Raw genomic sequence first — 23676 nt, forward strand, 5'->3', positions numbered from 1 at the left:
TAACCCGATGGTGATCGACGACCGTGAGCTTCCATGTTATTGTGTTCTAATACTTGAGACTTTTATTATGACTATGTATGAGATATTGTCTCTTATTAGTACTGGATGATGAGATGTGTCTTATTATGACTATGGATGAGACTTTTGTGATGTAATTGATGAGACTATGGATGAGACTTTTGTGATGTAATTGATGAGACTATGGATTTAAATATTGTTACGTGATTGTGTGTGAGATGTTTTATGCGAAAATATGTTGTGATATATAACTGTTGATATATTTGTTATGTTGTGGAATATGGTGTAAAATATAAACAACATTTGTAATGCTAGTCAAATTAACTTCTTAGAGGCTTATTAACTTCCTAGGGGCTACAGTCAGCCGTAGGAAGTTAGCGCTACAGTAAGCCGTAGGAAGTAAGACAGCTAACTTCCTAGAGGCTACAGTAAACCGTAGGAAGTTAGTCAGCTAACTTCCTAGGGCTACAGTAAGCCATAGGAAGTTACTCGTAGAAAGTTAGTCAGCTGACGGCGCTGACGGCGTAAAACTACTAACTTCCGAGAGGCTTATTAAGCCGTAAGAAGTTAGCTAACTTCCTTAAGCCCTCTAGTAAGTTAACCTAACTTCCGTCAAAATTTTTTCGAGAGCCAAACTTCCGACGGGATGGCTTAACTTCGGAGAGTTTCGCTAACTTCTTAGAGTTTAGGCTCTAGGAAGTTTACTATTTTGGTGTAGTGTCAATCGACCACTTAGACCGGTTGAGTGCTTCTTCTTAATCTCAAGGATCACTCAGACCCCGCAAGGACCACCACACACTTAGGTGTCTCTTGCTAGCTTTACAAGTCACTGAGAGTTTAGAAGGAGATGAAGAAAGCACGATTAAAAGCCAAGAAACAAGAGCAACAAGAAAAGACACAAAATCACACTCTCTCAAGTTACTAATCACTAATAATCACTATTCACAATTATTACACTTGGAGAGATTTGGAAGCTTGAATGTGTCTTGAGATGAAGTGCTTGCTCTTGTATTGAATGAGAGTGAATGGGAGACTTGGGTCAAATGAATGGAGGTGGTTGGGGTTGTATTTATAACCACCAACCACTTCCTAGCCGTTGCCTCGTTTTTGCCAACTGTGGAATGGAAGGCTTGGGTCTAAACTGTACTATTTGCAGTAGAGAAATGAGCGAGGGTCTAGATCTTCACTTAGCTCTCTTTAGGTCCGCCCCTGGTGATAGCGTCCCCATCATGCGCAGTTTTGCACGTTTAGGTTAATAGTTTGCTATAATCAAGGTTTTAGGTTTAACTGTCCACCTTCGCATGCACAGTTTGGTACTTTGTAAAAATCCTCTTCATCCGCTCCATGCTAAAGCAGATTTAATGTCTTTAGGTCGTCGTATCTTCACAGTTCAAATTTTTTATTTAAATTATTTTACATAAAAAATAGTAGACTGAAAAAGCTGATTCGACACAACCCTAGAATAGTTGTGGCTATGATTTTTGGCCTGAATTTGTTTTTTTTGTTCGGCTTAAGAAATATGTCTAGTAGCTGCCTGTCTAGTTTGCCTAGTGTTTCGAAAAAAAAATGCTCACATAATATTGCAATTTATTTAGACATTCTTATTACACGAAAACTATGGCATCCTATAATTTCATTTATACACTATGCTCTGTACGTAAAACTAAAATACTGGATAGGCTATTCTTAGAACAAGATATGCAATTTTGACATCGATGCTTAGAATAAGAGATGCAAGTCTGTACTATATATACAATATCAGTTTCAATAGCTGTTCCATGTCATTTTTCTTCCAGCTTAATACAAAAATAGAGTAAAATTATAAATAATTTAAAAATTTAAATTTTAGTTATTGGCTCCACATTCACACTCACCTAACCAATAGAACATATATATTTTTATATTATTAAAATAAAGATAACTTATATGATATATAAAAACTGTGCACTAACAAGTGACTAGTTTTGACATAAAACCTCAGCCGAAAAAAAGAAAAAAAAAGTCCTCATAAACTATAGAGGTCCAGTTAAGAAAATGAACCTTTTTTCAACACTAAGGCCCATTCGATAAGGAGGCCGATGCGAGTCAGGCCACATGACAAAACAACCGCTCCTACTCTTCAGTGGCAAGCACATGTTCACTCGAGCCTGTTCGCGGTGGAGAGTGATAGCTGGGGAGTGGAGAGTGGCGAACCCAAGTGGCGGCTACGGTTTTACGATCTCTTTCTCCTTAGCCTCGTCTGTCGTCTTCCTTCTACCTCCGTTCCTAAACCGTAAACCCTAGACCTCTCGTGTGTCGATACGATTTGCCCATTCATGGCATTCTCTCCGACGGCGTTGTTCTTGATTACTGATTGAGAGGTCGGATTGGTGTTTCCTTTGATCTGTGAGTGGAGTTTGAGGCAAGGAGAGGGGCGACATGGTCCATGGGCACGAAGAACTAGTTCGATCTCCTCGTTGCTCGCACCTCATCGTGGCTGCCGAGAAGAAGGCGGCCGCATCGCCCAAGCCGGCGACCGTCGCTCCGGCCAAACTGGCCACCGCCCGCGCAGGCTGGTGAGTCCATACACGCTTCCATAGTTTCATTCGAATCTGATCAGAAGCCGGAGTCTCGGGTTTTGTGTTCTGAATCTGATGCGAGCAGCAGGGGATCTGGAACTGGAATGTATATACCACGGTGGTTTGGGATTCCTGCACATACATATCGATTTGGTACAGTGAAGAGCGGAGCATTTCGCTTGGCGGATGTCTGTTCAGTGCAGAAATTTATCGTCATTTACACCTCTATTCAATTCTTACGACATTCTGAAATTTGATTTTTTTTCTCATTTGGTCTACCTGTTAGAAATTTGTACATAAACAGGTTGTTAACATGAGATTGTATTGATGTGTCATCTCTTTGCAGTAAAAGAGACCAGGAACTATGGGGCTCCAGCTATTGGGGCAGGACGTGGTAGATGTAGCTTCTGTGGAGGCAGGATGGGACCAAGGCGTGAATTTGGTGAGGGCAATGGCAATGGTGTTGAGGGAGGTTATGGTGGTGGTGGATTTGGAGATAGTGGTTTCCCGCGGAGGGAGGAAGGTGATGGAAAGGCTATGGGAAGAGGCCATGGACCACGTCAGCCTTACCGTGGTGGTGGTCGCCGTGGTGGCTATACTGATAGTGAGGCTGGTGATGAGTCTGGTCGCCCCCCTCGCCGGGCCTATGAGCGCCACAGTGGCACAGGTAGAGGTTATGGAATGAAGTGTGAGGTGCGCTGGCCGTGGCATCTGGGGAATTGTGACTGATGAAGCCCTTGCACAGTTAGTTCTTTTTTTTAAAATTATTTGTATTTGCTATTCTGGATGTGTGTTGATATGGTGGATTACGGAATGTGTAACCCTTTTGTGTTCTCGAAATTATCAGAGAAACAGTAGAAACTGAGGGGGCTCCTGCTGTGGCTGAGGCTGAAAACAAGCTGGAAGAAGCACCACAATCTGAGGTTGAGAAGGGCAAAGAGGGCGAATCAACTGAAGTGGAGGAGCCTGAAGATAAGGTACAAGCCATACTATTTATCTCATGAAATCAATTTGCATGTATTGTACTGTTGTGGGCTTGTCGAAATATCATTTCTCCCTCCATAAATGATATTGATGCGTTACAATGTGAAGAAACTAATTTCTTTAAGCTTGAAGTTTATCTTGTTTTCTAGTAGCCCAAGCTTTAATGACACATTCTTAAAAATAGTTTCAGTGCTAGAAACGTCCAAAAATAGTTTCAGGATACCGGATACCCTTCTTGCATGTAATAGATAGTACAAGTAAAGGTTTTATGTCTTGTTTCTTATCTACTACTGTCATGTTTAAAAAGTGTAAAACTTTAGCATTTGGTGCCTGCTAGTGGTGTGCCACATCTTATCATTCTTGTATACCGGCAAACAACTTAGGTTGTTTCTGCAATTTAGGGAGAAATATTTTAGATGCCAAATATCTGCACTAAAAGCTGTTGTGGATTCCTGTTTAGACATTGGAAAATATTAGACAGCTAGCTGAGCTCCCTGAAGCTTTTCAGGATAGAAGGCTACAGATTATAAAGTTGCCACATGGAAAATGATGTTTGTACTCTTGGTTCACGTGATGGAAGCACATGTGATAGTAATTAGAAGTTGCATGAAAGGTTATTGAGGCAACTGAGTAAATCCTTTACTAGGGACAAATGTGGTAATCCGAATTGTTAGGACAAATTTAATATTTTAAAATAGACATGTATAAAATTTGATGCTGATTTTTCTTATATTATCAAACATATTATTACAAATAAGAATACATTTTTGCATAAATTGTTTTATGCATTACTTGCTCTCTACAACAAAAAGGTAAAAAGATAACCGAATTTGTATCCGAATCCATATCGAATTTTATTTCTATCATTTGAAAAAATATATGATAAATTTGAGGTTTACACTTTATGAATCTTTACAAGCTCAATGCTAAAAATAAGAATATGAATTTGCATAGTGGATTCTATATCCTATTTATTCGCATTCATAGAAAAAGACAAGCTATCCGAATAATTACTATTTTCATCCTGTTCTCATCCCTGCCGTTTCCTATAACTTCATGTTTGCTTTGTGAATCAATTGACTCTTGAGTTTTTAGCAGCATATAATTGTTGATCCTCTCAGGTAGTTGATATTTTTAAATGGTAAGTGCTGAAACTGCAGCTTAGATATGATTTCATGTCTCCGATTTCCTAAAGCTATCATGCAATTCTTGTGGTCGTTGATGTTGTGTGATAGTTTTTTTGGAGGCCAGCCAAAGCTGTTCTCCCAAGTCTTAACTAATCTCAATATTCTCTGCTAAACTTTCAATATGTTTGTACCTACACCCTGATCCATGGAGCAGCATAAGATGAGTGATTCATAAATACTGTTGCTGAAATCGTAGAAGACCATGGATTTAAAAAATTGACTTATTCTCCATTCCCACTATAATACTTGCTATCTTATTAAGGAAAGCAATAATAGAGCCTCTTTCTAATCACTAATCAGTTATAGAACTCATACTGTATTACTATTTGGTTTCCAATTAATGTGGTTTTTATTCTTCTCATGCACACTTACTGGTGAAAAGATGTAACAATACAATCTACAGATTTGTCATTATGCTTAAATTAACCAGTAACATACGAGTATTGGAGTCTTTACCATTATAATCAATCTGGTATTTTCTGAGCTGGGAAGATGCCATCTGCCACATCTGTGTCCTGTGCACCACCTAAAGTATTTGGAACTGTTGCATAACTATGTAACTGAATGAACTGAGTGATTCTGTTTATTTGTGCAGTTAATACCAGTTTTTTGTGTTACTGACGATGGAAAAATATCTAGGCTCTGCACAGCCGCATCGCAGTGTTTGACATTATTTTCAGAAATTGTTTGCCATGCTCTTGTTTTTTGGTGATGATCTGTTACTGATTATGGGCTGATTGATCCAGTGAGTCTTGCACATTCAACAAATTGTTGGCTCTGCAAGTGCTCAATTTCACCCAGCCTATAGATAGCTTAGGTAGCAGCGTCAAGGTTTTTATGCATTACCTTTCTGTGCATAAATTCAGGAAGCTGCTGCACATTTATGGCTCTCTATTAAAAATACGAACACACTTGATCTACCGTAGGCATGTCACATGGACATACAACATACCTCAGCATTTTTTTGAGAGCATGTGTTGTGTGGTTTCTGTTTACTAATTGAGTTTAATGAGATGCTTATATATATATATATATATATATATATATATATATATATATATATATATATATATATATATATATATATATATATATATATATATATATATAGGGAAGAGGTAATGGAAGCCCTGAGCTTCCGTTAGTGGGGAAGTCCCAGCCAGGACGCCAACTAGGTCGCGGTCGGCCCACTGTACGCAAGCTTGCGTCAGCCATGCATATGATAGCCATGAATCCCGGATGATACGTGACAGGCGTTTTACGCACGCATAAAAATATGTAGTAATGTGCATAAATCATGTATAGAAGGAATCTTTTGTGCCACGAATCACGGGAACAAATATTACCATGTGCACACCGTTTACGACTGCATAACGCTGTGTAACATGATAGTATAAACCATGCAACATTTAAATCTCCACCGCTTTGAGATAAGGAAAGACGTGCTCCACGTTCGCGTAAATAAAGGCACAGTTACGGGAGGAAACAAATTCTAATTTACAGCCGCTCGTCCACGTTCGTATCTTTGATATTGGCGGCGGTTAACGGCGGCGGAAGGGAGAGCACCGGGTGGCGATTAACGGCGAGAAAATGTCCAGCATCGGCGCTGGCGATGACATGCAACCTGTAGCGTCTGTGCATAGATCAACATGTACGTCTATTTCAATGGACATGCATCCTGTAGCGTCTGCGATCACCAGTTACACAGAGGGTGTATCTGTTACTCCCCCCGCGACATTGAGGGCACCTTGACATATTGATGAGCACACAAAATCGGTAGACGTGGTCGGCGCAGATAAGCACATTCCCATGAGACATATTGGGGCGCATGAACAGGATACACCTCATATTCTTCAAAGCCATGTAAGTTCTCCCAATTATGATACTATTATTTTCTTACATACTTTTTTTAATGTTGTACCTATATTACGTTAGATTTAATCGCTATTGAATCGTAAACGTTAAATTTTTGTGCGCAGCCGGACAATATTGATATAAGATTGATACCTAAAGTCGGTATGACATTTAGTAACGTGGACGAGGCGTATAATTTTTATAGTCAATATGCATACGAGGTTGGATTTTCGTTGAAGAAATATAGGGAGCGTAAGAATTGTAAATGGTTGAATTGTTCAATGGAAGGAAAGAATGCTGAAAGGGTAGCTGGAAATCCAAGGATACATAACACATGTTCAAAACATAGCGTTGAATTGTTCAGATTGTGAAACTTATAAAGCATAGAACATTGTCGAATGTAGCATACATATATGTGCAACTATGCATAACATGGCGTTGTTTATTGTATAAACTGGTCAGCCTGTGAAGCATGACTGTACAAAGAGATGTTTCCAGTATAAAACGGTGATAATTGTATCATAAACTTGAGACAAAACAAGCATAAAACAGTGATAATTGTATTATAAAAGTATGGGCAACAATGCATAACACGACGTTGTTTACTGCATAAACTGGTCACACAGTGAAGTTTATGACTGTACAGCGGTGATAATTATATCATAAACTTGAGAGAAAACAAGCATAACACGAGATTGTTGACAACATAAAATTTAAATGACACTGCACATCATATAAAGTGGAGTTTCATTTGTAAATATAAACGACACTGCTTCTATCCATATACCATATATAAGACAAATTAAATTGATAAAAAAAATATGATAAACGCATAAAAAAATACCGAACAATGTACAAATGGTTCTTGTCCTTGGCGTATCTTGCCCTTGTCAGCTCTTGTCAATGCTTGAATAATATTCCTATCAAAATATTTGATGCGTGGTGTTCCACGTTTATTCTGAGGTGTAGCTGAATCATGAAGATGATCCAAATAATACAGCTGCAAAAGCATAACATGAATCATTGTGAGACATAACAAAATATAATCTAAATGTATATGAATTTTGCATAAAAAAATATGGCTACATATAAAAGACAAAAAGTGACATGCTTACAAGAATGATGATGGAACATCCGTAAATTGTTGTAGAAACATTTGTAACGCTCCTAGTATGTCACTTCTTGGCAGTTTGGCATAAATCATTGAATATTAGCTGGTACCAGTCTATCTCGTGGAAACGATACATTTCCTCAGTTAAAAGAACCTCATGGTTAGTTATTCCCCAGCTGGCAGTAGGGAACAACAACCTATTGCACAGTATCAGGAAGAAGGATCTGCTGCTTAGATCATCGTCAAACCCTTTCCTTAAACGATCTTGAAGAGCTGCAACACTAAAATCTTCTTTTGATAAACCAAGTTTAGCCCTTAAATTGTTTGCAGCAACAGCTTCATCAATGCCTAATGCCGTTTCTCCACCAGCATTTGGTAACCCCAAAATAAGTTGCACCGTCTCCTTTGTAATTTTGAGCTCCTTCCCTGGGCCGGCTCAAATTGTCATGTCATTATGGTCAAGCTTTTCCATCAGCCAAGCTAAATGAGATCTACTGCCAAGTGCGTCAACTCTCATATCAAGAATACTGGAGAACCCCCTCCGTGCAATAGCTTGGCGCTGTCTGTCATTTAAAATCTGGATGCTTACTATAACGTCTTGGGGATTGCATCTCACATTAAGCCTCTGCTGAAAAAATGTATACAATGAATAGCGTAAACATTTACATCTGCATAATCGCAACTTAATGTTTAAATCAAATCTCAAAACAATATAATTTCACGCAGAAAATGATATATCGCCATTGACCATCAATTCTAACCTGTCGGGGGGGGGATCCACTACTTTCCTCCGCTTTGTAACTATCTTCTTCAAGACTTATGGAGGACTGTCATCAAAGTTACGCTTCTTCGATAATGGCATAAAGTTATCGTCCTCATCACCAGCCTGCATTGGTTTGTGTCTAACAGTTTTCGCCGGAACACGGGGTATGTCGACACTAAAGCACTCTTGAGTAGACTGAATTATAATCCGCTTTGGATTAGATGGAGGTCGGTCTACGTTCTTCATGTATGATGTTCCTGCCAAATCAAACAACACATATACATAAAAAACGTAATGGAGCAATAAAAATTCTGCTCATATGCAACATCCAATTAATGTATAAGCTGGCTATTTCGTGCGTACTGGCCCTAAATGTACGGCGAGATGTTTATGGCATAACATGTTGACGTATATATCATAATTTTGTCAACAAAATAGCATAACACGGTATTGTTTAGTGCATAAACGTGTGAGACGTTGAAGAGTATAAATTTGTGTATCCATTTAACAATGAATTTATGCTGAATTGTTTTTTGATAAATGAAACAATTGAGTTACTAATAATGTGAAACCGATTTACGATTCAGATTGTGTAAATATGCAAATGTAAGAGTTGGCGCTTGAGGACTTACCCGTGTGTGGAGGTGCCTGAAGGCCGGCCGATTTCGGGACCCTCTGCAGTGGAGAAGCCCAAGGCGACGTGCGGCTTGGTCAATGCGTAGGGGACGCTGAAGTTGACGGCGGGTCGGACTCAGCGTTGGAGACGGTGCTCGCGACGGCGGGTGGATTGCCTAGGGTTCGGCGCCGCGGTGGATCAAATGCGGCTCGTTCTCTGCGGTGGAGAAGAACAAGGGGGCAGCGCCACCTTCTCTGCGATTCTGGGTCCCTCACCGGTGAAGAAGAACAAGGCGACATCGTCTCCCTCTATGCGGTGGAGAAGGTGAATGCGACGACGTTCGGGCGACGGGGGGAGAATCTCTAGGGTTCGGCAACCGCAGTGGAGAAGAAGCAGATGGCGGCGATAAAGCTAGGGTTCGGCCGCCGCGAGCGTTACGGGTGAGGAGAGCTGGAAAAACTGCGTGCTTGGTTGCTGGATTCGTGGGCCCGATACACGTAATCTGCTGGGCGAAATCAACGCGAAGGCCCATGGACCGACACGTGGATTACTGTTTCGTAAACGGAAACATAAGACATCGTAAGATCGTCTAAGGAAAGGGTTTGACGATGATCTAAGCATTAGATCCTTCTTCCTGATACTGTGCAATAGGTTGTTGTTCCCTACTGCCAGCTGGGGAATAACTAACCATGAGGTTCTTTTAACTGAGGAAATGTATCGTTTCCACGAGATAGACTGGTACCAACTAATATTCAATGATTTATGCCAAACTGCCAAGAAGTGACATACTAGGAGCGTTACAAATGTTTCTACAACAATTTACGGATGTTCCATCATCATTCTTGTAAGCATATCACTTTTTTGTCTTTTATATGTAGCCATATTTTTTATGCAAAATTCATATACATTTAGATTATGTTTTGTTATGTCTCACAACGATTCATGTTATGCTTTTGCAACTGTATTATTTGAATCATCTTCATGATTCAGCTGCACCTCAGAATAAACGTGGAACACCACGCATCAAATATTTTGATAAGAATATTATTCAAGCATTGACAAGAGCTGACAAGGGCAAGATACGCAAAGAATAAGAACAATTTGGACATTGTTCAGTATTTTTTATGCGTTTATCATATTTTTTATCAATTTAATTTGCCTTATATATGGTACATAGATAGAAGCACTGTCGTTTATATTTACAAATGAAACTCCACTTTATATGATGTGCAGTGTCGTTTAAATTTTATGCTGTCAACAACCTCGTGTTATGCTTATTTTCTCTCAAGTTTATGATATAATTATCACCGCTATACAGTCATAAGCTTCACTGTGTGACCAGTTTATGCAGTAAACAACATCGTGTTATGCATTGTTGCCCATACATTTATGATACAATTATCACCGTTTTATGCCCATACATTATGCTTTTTTGTCTCAAGTTTATGATACAATTATCACCGTTCTATACTGGAAATATCTCTTTGTACAGTCATGCTTCACAGTCTCACCAGTTTATGCAATAAACAACGCCATGTTATGCATAGTTGCACATACATGTATGCTACATTCGACAACGTTCTATGCTTTATAAGTTTCACAATCTAAACAGTTTATGGCCAGTGTTATGTATTTTCGAACTTACATTTATGCTACATACGACAAAGTTATATGCTATAAAACAAGTCGATGTACATTCAGATTGCTACATAACTGTTATGATGTATTTTCGATAGAAGCAGTGTCGTTTATATTTACAAATGAAACTCCACTTTATATGTGTGTATAAGTTTTACTCCATCTTTCACATATTTTTTAGTTCCGAAGCACCACAGAGACCTGCTACACAGCTGTACCACCTGTTGAAGCACAATTTAAGGCAAGATTCTATTTATATATTTTTTGTCATAAAATTTCAACATAATATTCAGTTATACGCTATATATTTACTTAATAACTTTTATTTTACAACAGCATAAGAACAGGACAAACACTTTTGATGTACCGCGTCCTGACCCATCTGGACATCACACCATTCACATCGAACTCCTGCTCTTCAGGGATTTGATATCAAGCAAGCTGAATTAGCTTCCATCCTGCCATCGTCTGGGTTTCATAGAGAAGTTGTCACATTATGATATGAAGGTTGGTAAGGCTTATTTAGTTATTAAACAGACTCTTCAGCAGATTGTTGAGAAACAATACAATCTATCTGATGTTTTTAGCGAGTTAATAGATGAGGTCCTCCGTGCCGAGTCGGGAGACAATGAAGATGTTTATGATGTGCAGAAAACAACTACAAAATCAGATGATATTCTTCCCCAGTCGGCAGGTTAGTCAGTTTTATGGTCTTTACGTCAATATAAAAAAATTATTCAAACATTTGTCGATATCGTTATGATGCCATTATTTAAAACGATGTTTTTTTGTTTAAATGATACGTAAAGAAGGATGTACGTGTTCGGCCCCACAAACTGTAACAGATATGTCTACTCCAGCATTTCAGCAGGATACGTAGTTGACAGACACACAGATACATGAATTACTGTTAAGGCAACAACATATTCGTGTACTATTAGAAAGTTGCCCCGATGAAGCTGACATTGATCCACTGGTTTATACAAATATAACGAAATAGACCAAAACACCTACAACCCCAGTGGTAATGTTTTTTTTATTACTTGTATTTTCATTGAAGGGTTGTATTCATCGTTTTCTTTAAAAAGCATATAACCATTACAATTTTTTCAGGGTAAACATGGTGACGTTGGCAAGAACATGCCGACCAACACAAACGTCACTCCTCAAGCAACACCACATACGGAATCTTGCTCGCCGATATTTGATGCGACGCCGCAAATAAAGGTATGAGTACATCACCTCGTTGTTTTTCTATATTATTATTAGTAGTTTACTAAACATCTAATTTATTTATACCATAATTGTTAGTCTCCCGGCGGCGTCCAACAGGCGGCAGAAACAGATCTCCCTGACAATGGTCCATGCTTTGATCAGACTCCATCTGAACATGTCAGCTCAGTAATTTTCATTTTTATTATAGTTGCCAAAACTGTTCACAGATTGTTATATATTTTCATATATCTTTTTAGGTTTCTGTTGAAACCGATCCAGCTACAAACACTCCTCAGGTTGACCAGATTTCACTTGATTCGGAGATGCAAACTGTGTTAGCTCTACGCGAATATTTGTGTGATACGCAATCTGACACTAGCAGGTATGAAGTACAGACAAAAACAAAATCTGTTTATATGCTGATAGTTTTACGCGACCTCACTAATTGTTATCAAAAATTCCCCAGGACCATAATAGATTATGGTGAATATTGTTCGACTGCTTCTGATATATATGAATCTTTTGCCGATGGAAAGTGTCTCGACAATGTGTTCATACAGTGCTTCATCCAATGTGTTGATGATCAAGCTTATTAAAACGATAAAACGTTGGAACGCTCATGGGTGAAATTTTGACTTTTAAACGTTTAAACTTTGTTTAAACGTAGTTTTAAACAACATAGGAAAAATACCAATATATCATAATTTCAGACAATAATATGAAGTTAAATACCAAAACAAAGAGGTTAGTGGCTTACCAAAAATTCACCCATGAGCTGGATTGAACCCCAAAAGTAACTAATAGACCGGGCCCAAAAATAGCTAATGGTCTAAAATGCATAAAACACTGCGTTTTACAGTTTAGAACGCCAAAACGCTAAAACGTGATTTCAACCTCTAATTAGAGTTTTGACGTTTAAACGTAGTTTTAATAACACTGTTGATGATGATGCCAAAAATTAGCAGCCTTCCACGAGTTCGAACAGATTAATTCTTGATGTTAATGTTGGGGTAAATTATCGTAACATTCCTACACCATATTCATATACACAATCTGCGAACCCAAGTATACTGACTCCATTTATATTGTTTATTGCAGTCACTACTCAACTTTGAGGAACAGAAACGACATAGTCGGAACCCTCAACCTTTTGATGAATCTGTACTGTACACTTCTAGACAATGCATTGCCCGAGACAGATGAAATGGATAAATGCAAAGCAGTAACAATCATATTTCATTTTACAAACATAATTTATTTTAAATGGTACATATCACATTGTTATGCTTTGTCATTTACACTATTCATCTTTATGCTTTTTTTTACACGGTCAGATCATGGTTCCCATGGTAAGCAGGGGGCACTGGACATTGTATGTTGTCAATACAGTCAAGAAGTGCATTCATATTTTAGATTCCAATCCATATGGGGCAACACTTGGTGGTACTACATGGAAGGAATATCATTTTGCCCAATTGGATTTAGGTGGCAGAAAGTTACCATGAGTTAAGGTTATTATGAGTAGATTAAATAAAGCCATACAACATGTACGATCCATGACATACTTTCCCAAATTTGGCAACTTCGCAATTGACTTGTGCCCAAATTGTCCTAACATGACAGCAGGATCCAATGATTGTGGGTTTTATGTTATGGGATATATTCTCTTTTATGACTGTGTTGAAGGATCTCTGCGGTCAGACATAGAAGCAGTACGTACAAATTTATCAGTTAATTCTATAGTTGGCACAAAGCAACATATGATACACATGTATAACTAACACAATTTTATTGTCTTGCAGGGCAACACTAGTGAGATACGGTCTCTTGCGTTGCATTATATCACATTCCATCCGAAGAACAAAGCATTATTGCTGCTTGAAGACATCAAAAGATTCAAGGTCAAATGGATGCAGTTTAGTTTAGATATGTAATATATTGTGTATACAATGGTTCCATAAACTTCAGATGAGTCATGTGTGTATGGGCAAAGACAGGCAGATGTTTCTTATGTTATGTCAATGACAACTTGGGGATCAACGATGTCTAAACTAGAATATTGTACCCCATGTGTTTGATCTTCATGTGTGTTTCATGCATTTAATTCTGCCAATTTCCTGTACAATTTTATGTTGTCAACAACCTCGTGTTATGCTTGTTTTCTCTAAAGTTTATGATATAATTATCACCGCTGTACAGTCATAAGCTTCACTGTGTGACCAGTTTATGCAGTAAACAACGCCATGTTATGCATTGTTGCCCATACATTTATGATACAATTATCTCCGTTCTATGCCCATACATTATGCTTGTTTTGTCTCAAGTTTATGATACAATTATCACCGTTCTATACTGGAAACATCTCTTTGTACAGTCATGCTTCACAGTCTGACCAGTTTATGCAATAAACAACGCCATGTTATGTATAGTTGCACATACATGTATGCTACATTCGACAACGTTCTATGCTTTATAAGTTTCACAATCTGAACAGTTTATGGCCAGTGTTATGTATTTTCGAACTTACATTTATGCTACATACGACAACGTCATATGCTATAAAACAAGTCGATGTACATTCAGATTGCTACATAACTGTTAACTGCTTATGATAACTTTCACATACGTTTATGACAGTTTGTAAGCATATTTATGACGCTTTCTGTGCATTGTCAATTAAACATACGAATCACATTTACATCCAGAATATAATTTTATCATAAATCTTATGGTATTCTACTCTCTACCAGATGAATCATTATCTCCGACATACACCGTTCGTTTTTTTGACGTTGATGTCTCATTCCACTGTGGTGCTGCACCTATGATTTTGTTCCTTGAACCAGGAGGCCGTCCTCGCTTACGTCCAGATAGGTTAGCCAATCGAACCCTATTATCCTCCACAGTTAAACACGTACGGCTGTTGTGACCATCAGCTATGCCACATTTCTGGCACTTCCTGCTCATCTTCTTAGCTCCTTTCGCCCCCAATTTAAGAACTTGTTGCTCACTACTTTTGATTGTTCTTCCCTTAGGCTTGGCCTTATCTGGTCTTGCTAAGTTTACACCTTCCATATGAAACTCCAGTTTCTACAAATCAAAGATACTAAGTCAGTTTTCATGTTCACATATTCATCATATACTGTAGCAATGTTATTACCTTTCTAGCTTCCACATCCGTAGCACTACTATCAACCAGACGCATATCAGTGTTATGTTCCAATGTTAATATCGGCATATTACATTGATCATCGTTAGCATTGCATTCATTTGTATTAGACCCCATTAAAATTTCCTGTGAAATAACGCAAACTCCAGTGAAGACACAAATTTTATAGAGCAGCATAAATAATACATTATAAAATTTGTTCCATACCTCGTTCCCATCATCTAATTTGCGTAAATTGTCTATAACTATGTCTTCTGTTTCATACGCTTCGACCTATATCATCATTACATACATGGATCATTATCGACATGTAATTATGGTGTATTCATAATAACAGGATGTGCATACCTGGATGTCATCGCCAGCACTTGTGCCACAACTCTCACCAGTAACTATATCAGGCTCCACACGCATCAATAACCCTAATAATTCGTCCATCATCTCCAGGGCTTTATCATTCATAGCTTTAGATAGACTCGCATGGTGTACTACTTTCATTGCTTTTTTAAGCAACATCTTCTGTCTATATGATCTAGTTTCTCCATCTTTTCCTTTCAAATTCCTATAGTCTCTTGAAAAAGCCACATCTTGTCGCGCGGAGTATGTGTATCGTTGCAAAATATACTCACTCGGGATCCTTTCAATTTGTAGATGCATGAAAGCGCGTACAAGATGAACACAAAATAGGCCTATAATTGATTAACCATACATTATGTCATATATTACTCGCAAACAGCTATGTATTCGTAATAATTTAGAATTTCATATAGAAATAATCGTTTAGTATAACATACCTGTATGCTCCCAATGCTTGCACTCACATGAATACTTTCCGGCATCCACATCAGCCCTTATTTTGAATTGGTGTTGACCCCAAACAATTTTATTTGATCTTGTAGTATGTTTCACCACCCAATCATTTACATCACCCTCTGTATCACGGTCTATTCGGTATGCAGTTGCATATTTTACGGTCTCCTGGAACCTTATCATTACAGCTCTAGTGTATGCCCTTGCAATTCTTATTTCAAACATATACAATGTAGTTGTATCCTTTTGACCCTGCAAATTACACAATATAGTATTAATACCGTTTTGTTTTTAATAGCATAAAACATATGTTTATCATTTTTCACTTACCATGCATCCTAGTGCCTCTTTGGCCTCTTTCATCTTCCTACTATGCAGGAGCTTCATTATTTGCTTTGCAAATTGATGAAGCAGTGTGTTTGCATCCACGTGGGCACTCTTCACCAGCTTGTTCATGCTCTCGCTTCGTTGTGTAGAGACCATAAGACCACAATAGTCTCCTTTGAAAAATGCAGGTATCCAATCTTTACGTATTTCTTATAATTTGACAAGGGTGTTGTTCTCGTGTAGCTAGAAATCATTTAGCATCATTTGCCAGGCAGCCTCGAACTCCGTTTCATTCAATGGATGATGTATTATAGATTGGAACCTTGTTTTGAAATCCATCTCCTCAAATCTTGCATACAATTCATTCAAGTGTGGCATATACCTGTTTTGCACATGCCACAAACACAATCGATGTATTGTGTTTGGGAATACTCTGCCTAGTGCGATTGGCATAGCTGGGTCTTGATCTGAAATAGATAAATTTACATAACATTATGCAAGCCAATATGATATCATATAGTACGTGTCATAATAAATACGAACCATTTATTACAACATACCTGTCAACATCACTCGCGGTCCGTCACATCCCATGCATGTTTTGAACGTATTGAAGACCCACTTGAATGTATCAACTGTCTCGTCTCCTAGTAAAGCAAACCCAAATATTGTGCATTGTAGGTGGTGGTTCGAGCCAACAAACATACCTAATGGCTTATCATACATATTAGTCTTATGTGTAGTATCAAAGGTAACTGCATCACCAAAATCAATGTACTCGGCTTGCTGGCTAGCATGGGACCAAAATATGCTTAAAATCTTCCTTTCTTTGTCCAGTTGAAAGTCTGAAAAAATTGTGGATTATCTTTCTTGCATAATGAAAAAAAGATAATAGCTTCGACACATCATTTGCATTTCTTTCCCTTTGCCATGCTTTTTTCCTGTCAAAAAATGTAATGATCATGCACTACATCTAATTTAACACATTTCGATTGTTTCGGTAATATATAATACCATTATTGTCAATGCATAATACACTTACAGGTTACTCATGTCCTGCACGGTTATTGGAACGTTTTCAGGACCACCATGCATTTCTGAAACAAAATCCATAATGCAATGTTGTGGAATCCTGCTTTCTTGCATCGCACTGAGGAACTCCATATATTCACGATCATGAGTTTTGTTGCATTGCAATTGCCCTTTTTCTGTATCTTTCTTCAAGAATTCATGATTATGCTCATAGTTTACCAGATCAATTCGGACGGAAATAACATTCTCTTTAGCATCATCGTAGATTTTTTTAAGTTTCATCCTAGCCTTGCACTGTATTCGTTTTGAACATGTGTTACGTATCCTTTGATTTCCAGCTACCCTTTCAGCATTCTTTCCTTCCATTGAACAATTCAACCATTTACAATTCTTCCGCTCCCTATATTTCTTCAACGGAAATCCAACCTCGTATGCATATTGACTATAAAAATTATACGCCTCGTCCACGTTACTAAATGTCATACCGACTTTAGGTATCAATCTTATATCAATATTGTCCGGCTGCGCACAAAAATTTAACATTTACGATTCAATAGCGACTAAATCTAACGTAATATAGGTACAACATTACAAAAAAGTATGTAAGAAAATAATAGTATCATAATTGGGAGAACTTACATGGCTTTGAAGAATATGAGGTGTGTCCTGTTCATGCGTCCCAATATGTCTCATGGGGATGTGCTTATCTGCGCCGACCACGTCTGCCGATTTTGTGTGCTCATCAATATGTCCAGGTGCCCTCAATGCCGCGGGGGGAGTAACAGATAGACCCTCTGTGTAACTAGTGATCGCAGACGCTACAGGATGCATGTTCATTGAAATAGACGTACCTGTTGATCTATGCACAGACGCTACATGTTGCATGTCATCGCCAGCGCCGGTGCTAGACATTTTCTCGCCGTTAATCGTCGCCCGGTGCTCTCCCTTCCGCCGCCGTTAACCGTCGCCAATATCACAGATACGAACGTGGACGAGCGGCTGTAAATTAGAATTTGTTTCCTCCCGTAACTGTGCCTTTATTTACGCGAACGTGGAGCACGCCTTTCCTTATCTCAAACTGGTGGAGATTTAAATGTTGCATGATTTATGCTATCATGTTACACAACGTTATGCAGTCGTAAACGGTGTGCACATGGTAATATTCGTTCCCGTGATTCGTGACACAAAAGATTCCTTCTATGCATGATTTATGCACATTACTACATATTTTTATGCGCGCGTAAATCGCCTGTCGCGTATCATCCGAGATTCGTGGCTATCATATGCATGGCTGACGCAAGCTTGCGTACAGTGGCCCGACCACGACCTAGTTGGCGTCCTGGCTGGGGCTTCCCCCACTAACGGAAGCCCAGGGCTTCCATTACCTCTTCCATATATATATATATATATATATATATATATATATATATAGAGAGAGAGAGAGAGAGAGAGAGAGAGCTAATGGAAGCTCAGGGCTTCCATTAGTACCGGGAAGCCCCAGCCAATTTGCTGACCCGAGCAGCGCACGGTTTCTGGGCTGGTCGAACCAAAGCGTAAATCATTCACAAACAAAACGTAAATGAGTTTGAATTTTAGCGTAAATGGTATACGCGATAAAATCGCAAACCATAAATGGTAGTTCCCGAGAATATTGCATGGCATGCACGTCAGCAGAAACTCGATCCATAAATATGTATAGAAAATTGTGTAACTGGTTTCATTTAGTAGAGTAAATACAAAACTGTTTCAACAAACCGAGATAAAATCTATCGGGTTGTTGTTACGTTTCCGATAATATCTCTGTGCATGCATGAACAAACTTTATAGACCGTAAATGACCACAAAAAATAGCGTAAACATGGCTACTCGAGATTGGACAGCGCAGTAAATATAAGAAAGGGTACTGGCGGCGTCGCTGCATAGTTGACCCATGGCTGACAGCGGAGAACAAGAAACTGGAGATGTTTCTTCTGCATCATGGTGCAGAGCTGCATCAGGTACGTTAATATTTGTATAGTTACATCGGTTTGTAAAATGCAAAGTCAAATATGGTGGCCAGCGTGCAGACTCATGCAGTGGTCTAATGGACGAGGAGACTTACTATGTTGCTCCTGCTCCTCAAAGTTCAATATAGCCTAATAGGATAGAGTATTATTATTATGTATTTTCCATATATGTTATGCATTAAATAAAAGTGGTATAAAGCTAGCTGGTCGATATCTTACAACGAGGTTCTACTGACGAAAGAATTGGAACCGTTTCCTCACATTGATTGGTGCCATCTCATTTTCAGTGACCTATGTGAAGCTACCCAGAAATGGCACAATAGGAGCACTAATAACGTCTCGACGACGATATATGGGTGTTCCATCGTTGTTCTTGTAAGTTTAATACTTAGTATGGTAAATCTTTTATTAGATTACTCAATTGCAATATGAAAATACATACATATATTATGTGTTTACGTTCACTTATCTTCATTTGCATGACTCCCATGATATCTATATGTTATTTAGCTGTATTATTTGGACCACTTGCACCATGTCGTAGCTCCCAACAACAAAAGTGGCACTCCGCGCATCAAGTATTTTAACAAGAATATCATAAGGGCGCTGTCAATGGCTGATAAGCGTAAGCCTCGTCAGGGTGGCGAACCATTTGGTTTTTGCCCTGTGAGTATTCAATTCTTCTATCATAATTTTAGCTTTGTGCACATTTTTTCGATACTATATTGTTTTTATAGTGTTTCCATTTTGCACAATACAAGGTGTCATCTATGTTAGGTGTATCACATCAGTTTTTTTTATTTTTTACAACAATGTTATCTATGACTATTTTTAAATCCAATTGATTTTAGTAGTCATATCATGATCTCAATTGATGCTACGAGTCAATCCATATACATAATTCTTAATTTTTATTCGATTTCATCAGTTTCGGAGCAGCAGTGAGACTTGTTATGTCTCAAAATTGGCATCTATTGGTCAGCTCAAGGTTAGATCACATACCCACACTGTTCTTTGTGTGTCTGTTTCTTTAACATACTTATTCTATCATTATATATATTTTTTACTTCAGTCTACAATGAGGCCAGAAACAGGTGAGACAGACCCAAATGAACATGGTCGACTTACCATCATAAACATCCAACTGCCTCTTATCCAAGATCTGATGTCAACTAAGATCCAGCAACTTCCTGTACATCAACGCTCCAAGTTCCAAGCTAAGTTGCTTGCTTATGACTTAGAGGTTGGTAGGATAGTTGCCACTATGAAGCAATGTCTGAATAATATTGGTAGGAAGCAGTCCAAACTAGCTGATACATTTGGAGAGTTGATTGACAAGGTTCTTCAGGCTGAGTCATATAGTTCAGACATTGAAGATAATGTGACACAATCTTGCAAGAAATCTGTTCTAGGTCAGCTGTCATTTTCATCATATATGTATAGTTCATGCAAACATATGATGCACTAATCCATATTTTTCAATGTGTTGAACCAGCCTCCCAATCTAGTGAACAATTTGTATCTGAACCATTAATGACACCCACCTAGATGGAGTCGCAGATGACTCCTAGTCAAGTGGAAAAGTTAGTTATCAGACAGCAGGAAGTGCGACGAGTCTTCGAGAGTTGCCCTGATGAATCTATTACACCTAATACTGTTAGTATTTAAGTTTGACTTATATTTATTTTCTGGCTTGATATTGTGCATTTGATGTTTACATATTATGATGAACAAATACTTCACTTTTTTTGTGCAGCAAAGTCAGACCGTGCCAGCTGGCATAGTTGACCATGACTCTAGCCCAGTCTTTGACAAGACTCCTATTGGAAGTGTTTGTGCCTCAGGCATCTTCCTATCCAAATTAGAATGTGCTCACACTCTGCGAACCTACTTGTGTTCTAAGGACATTGACATGGATAGGTACAGACTCGTAAATTTATTTACCTGGCATACTGTCTAATTCTTATGTATTCAGATTGATCAACATTGTGGTAATGGTATAGACATTGTTAAGTTTTATTCAATGTTTGAAGGCAATAAATCATTCTTCCCATTTAGTAGATTAAATTCAATGTTTATACACTGTTAAGTATTTGCAGATATATTATGTAATTATGTACCTCATATCTACAAATAACAGTTGTTTCCGTTGTTGTATGTTCAATTTTTTCATTTGTAGAAATATCATTGACTTTGGTGAACATCGTGGCAATTGTCGTGACATTCAACAATCCTTTGCTGATGGGCGTGTATCAACAATGTGTTTATGCAATGTTTCATTGAGTGTGTCCGCGATGACTCGTCTAAACATATTCCTTCATTGAATGCTCACCAGCTCATACTAGATGTTAATGTTGGGGTATGACTCCTACCTTTATACCACTTTTATTTAATGCATAACATATATGGAAAATACATAATACTACTCTATCCTATTAGGCTATATTGAACTTTGAGGAGTAGGAGCAACATAGTAAGTCTCCTCGTCCATTTGACCCTTCAATTTTGGAGAGTTACCTCTTGAAGACACTGCCTTCCTTCAAGAAGCTGGATGAGTACAAATCAATAAATTTCTGTTCCCTGACCCATCATATTGTCTCTGCATTTTTGCTGCATTTAAATTTCAATCACATTCATGCATATCAACAATAGTGTATTCAATATTTGGCTTTTTCGTTTTGTACATGCAGATAATGGTACCCATGCTACGCGTAGGACATTGGACCTTGTATGTTGTTAATTTTTAGATTGGACACATACATGTGTTAGATTCCCACCCATATAGGCCAGAACTTGGTGGGACTACCTGGAAGACTTACCATTGTACACCTATGGATATGGGTGACATGAAGATTTCATGAGCCAGGTTAATAATGAGTAGGCTCAATCTAGCCATACAAAATGTTCGACCAAGATCATCCCTCCCTGCCTTTTGGAAGTAATCTATTGAACTCCCCATGAACTGCCTAACAATGAAAGTCGGGTCTAATGATTGTGGATTTTTTTGTTATGAGATATATGTAGCACTACGACTAGATGGATGGAGCTATCAATGCAGTCATTGAATCAGTACGTATTTGATAGCTAGACTTTGTTTTTTGTGTTATGACCCAATGTATGTATAATTATGTCTAACTCACATTTTCCTTATATTGGTTTACAGGATAATTCGGAGGACATTCGCTCTCTTGTACTACATTACATCATATTCCATCGCCTAAACAAAAACAACTCCATGCTTTCAGATCTAAAAAGATTCAAGTTCTCTCAGTAGTAGCCTAGTATAGTTTACTCTCAATATTATGGTCTGTTGGCTTTTGTTGGCATCAAGTTATCTCATCAGTAGCCTAGTTTATGGTACTGTCACTGAATGATGCTTATGTATATAATGGTCTGTTGGCTTATCCATATGCGCTCTTAGCAAACTCCTAACTATGTCGTACTAGTTATATTTATATGGACATATTTATATATGTTAGTTATGCACTTTTTCATTTCTGTTCTCGCATGATTATGCATCTATCTATAATGGTTTATGCCTTTTTATTTAGTTTTTTACGATATGCGCCAGCATATACATAGTGACTTCAATGCGTCGGTTGTTTATGTTCATTTGTGTACTCTTTTTAGTTCTGCTTTGTCGTGATTATGCGTTTATCTGGGATGGTTTACGCCTATTTATTTAGTTTTTTACGATATGCGCCTGTATATATAGTGACTTCAATGTGCCGACTGTTTATGTTCAGCTATGTACACTTTCAGTTCTGCTCTGTCGTGATTATGCAAATATATGTAATGGTTTACGCCTTTTTGTTTAGTTTTTACGATATGCGCCAATATATACATAGTGACTTTAATACGTCGGCTGTTTAATTTTTTCAATATAAATACTTTATGTCATGGAGTGAATATGTGCTCATATGGCCAAACAAATTCACCATTAGCATATTTCATAGGAAATAATTACGTTGCATTAATAGATATAATCCATACAATGAGCTTTTAACGTAAATAATCATCATATAGTATCATGATCATAACATTTACATACAATCCTATAGATTATTTTTGCATGTATGTTTCACAATCATGTCAAATTATCGTCATCGGATCCATATTCTCCAGAATCAACCAGTTTATGCTTCTTTGATGTGGATGTCTCATTCCACTGGGGGCAATTGTTGAATTCTTGTTTCTAGACCCATGCGGGCGTCCTCTTTTTTCTATCAGCAAGGCTAGCCAATTTAACCCTATTTTCCTCCACAGACAGGCAGGTGCGACTGTTGTGTCCATCAGCAATGCCACATTTTTTTGGCACTTTCGAGTCTTCTTCTTTTCTCCTTTCGCACCCAGTTTCACAACTCTTTGCTCACTAGTTTTGACCGTCC

General features: G+C 38.1%; 1 long non-coding RNA gene and 1 pseudogene across 2 annotated transcripts; one reads left to right on the forward strand and one right to left on the reverse strand.

Moving 5' to 3' along the window:
- The first annotated feature begins 2161 nt into the window (after nt 1–2161).
- Nucleotides 2162–14048, forward strand: LOC100502069 (Hyaluronan / mRNA binding family protein pseudogene; annotated as a pseudogene). The gene is made up of 11 exons (NR_159546.1): nt 2162–2573; nt 2923–3320; nt 3424–3553; nt 10911–10970; nt 11066–11236; nt 11317–11423; nt 11843–11956; nt 12041–12121; nt 12202–12326; nt 13043–13656; nt 13747–14048. The product of NR_159546.1 is annotated as a Hyaluronan / mRNA binding family protein pseudogene (transcript).
- A 1102-nt stretch (nt 14049–15150) lies between these two features.
- On the reverse strand, nt 15151–15545 carry LOC103652620 (uncharacterized). The gene is made up of 3 exons (XR_002268252.1): nt 15462–15545; nt 15321–15386; nt 15151–15239 (listed from the first exon to the last, which is right to left on the reverse strand). It is a non-coding gene; the product is annotated as an uncharacterized lncRNA (long non-coding RNA).
- Nucleotides 15546–23676: the final 8131 nt, after the last annotated feature.

This window comes from Zea mays, chromosome 3 (genome assembly GCF_902167145.1).
Source record: "Zea mays cultivar B73 chromosome 3, Zm-B73-REFERENCE-NAM-5.0, whole genome shotgun sequence".
NCBI classification, from domain to species: Eukaryota; Viridiplantae; Streptophyta; class Magnoliopsida; order Poales; family Poaceae; genus Zea; species Zea mays.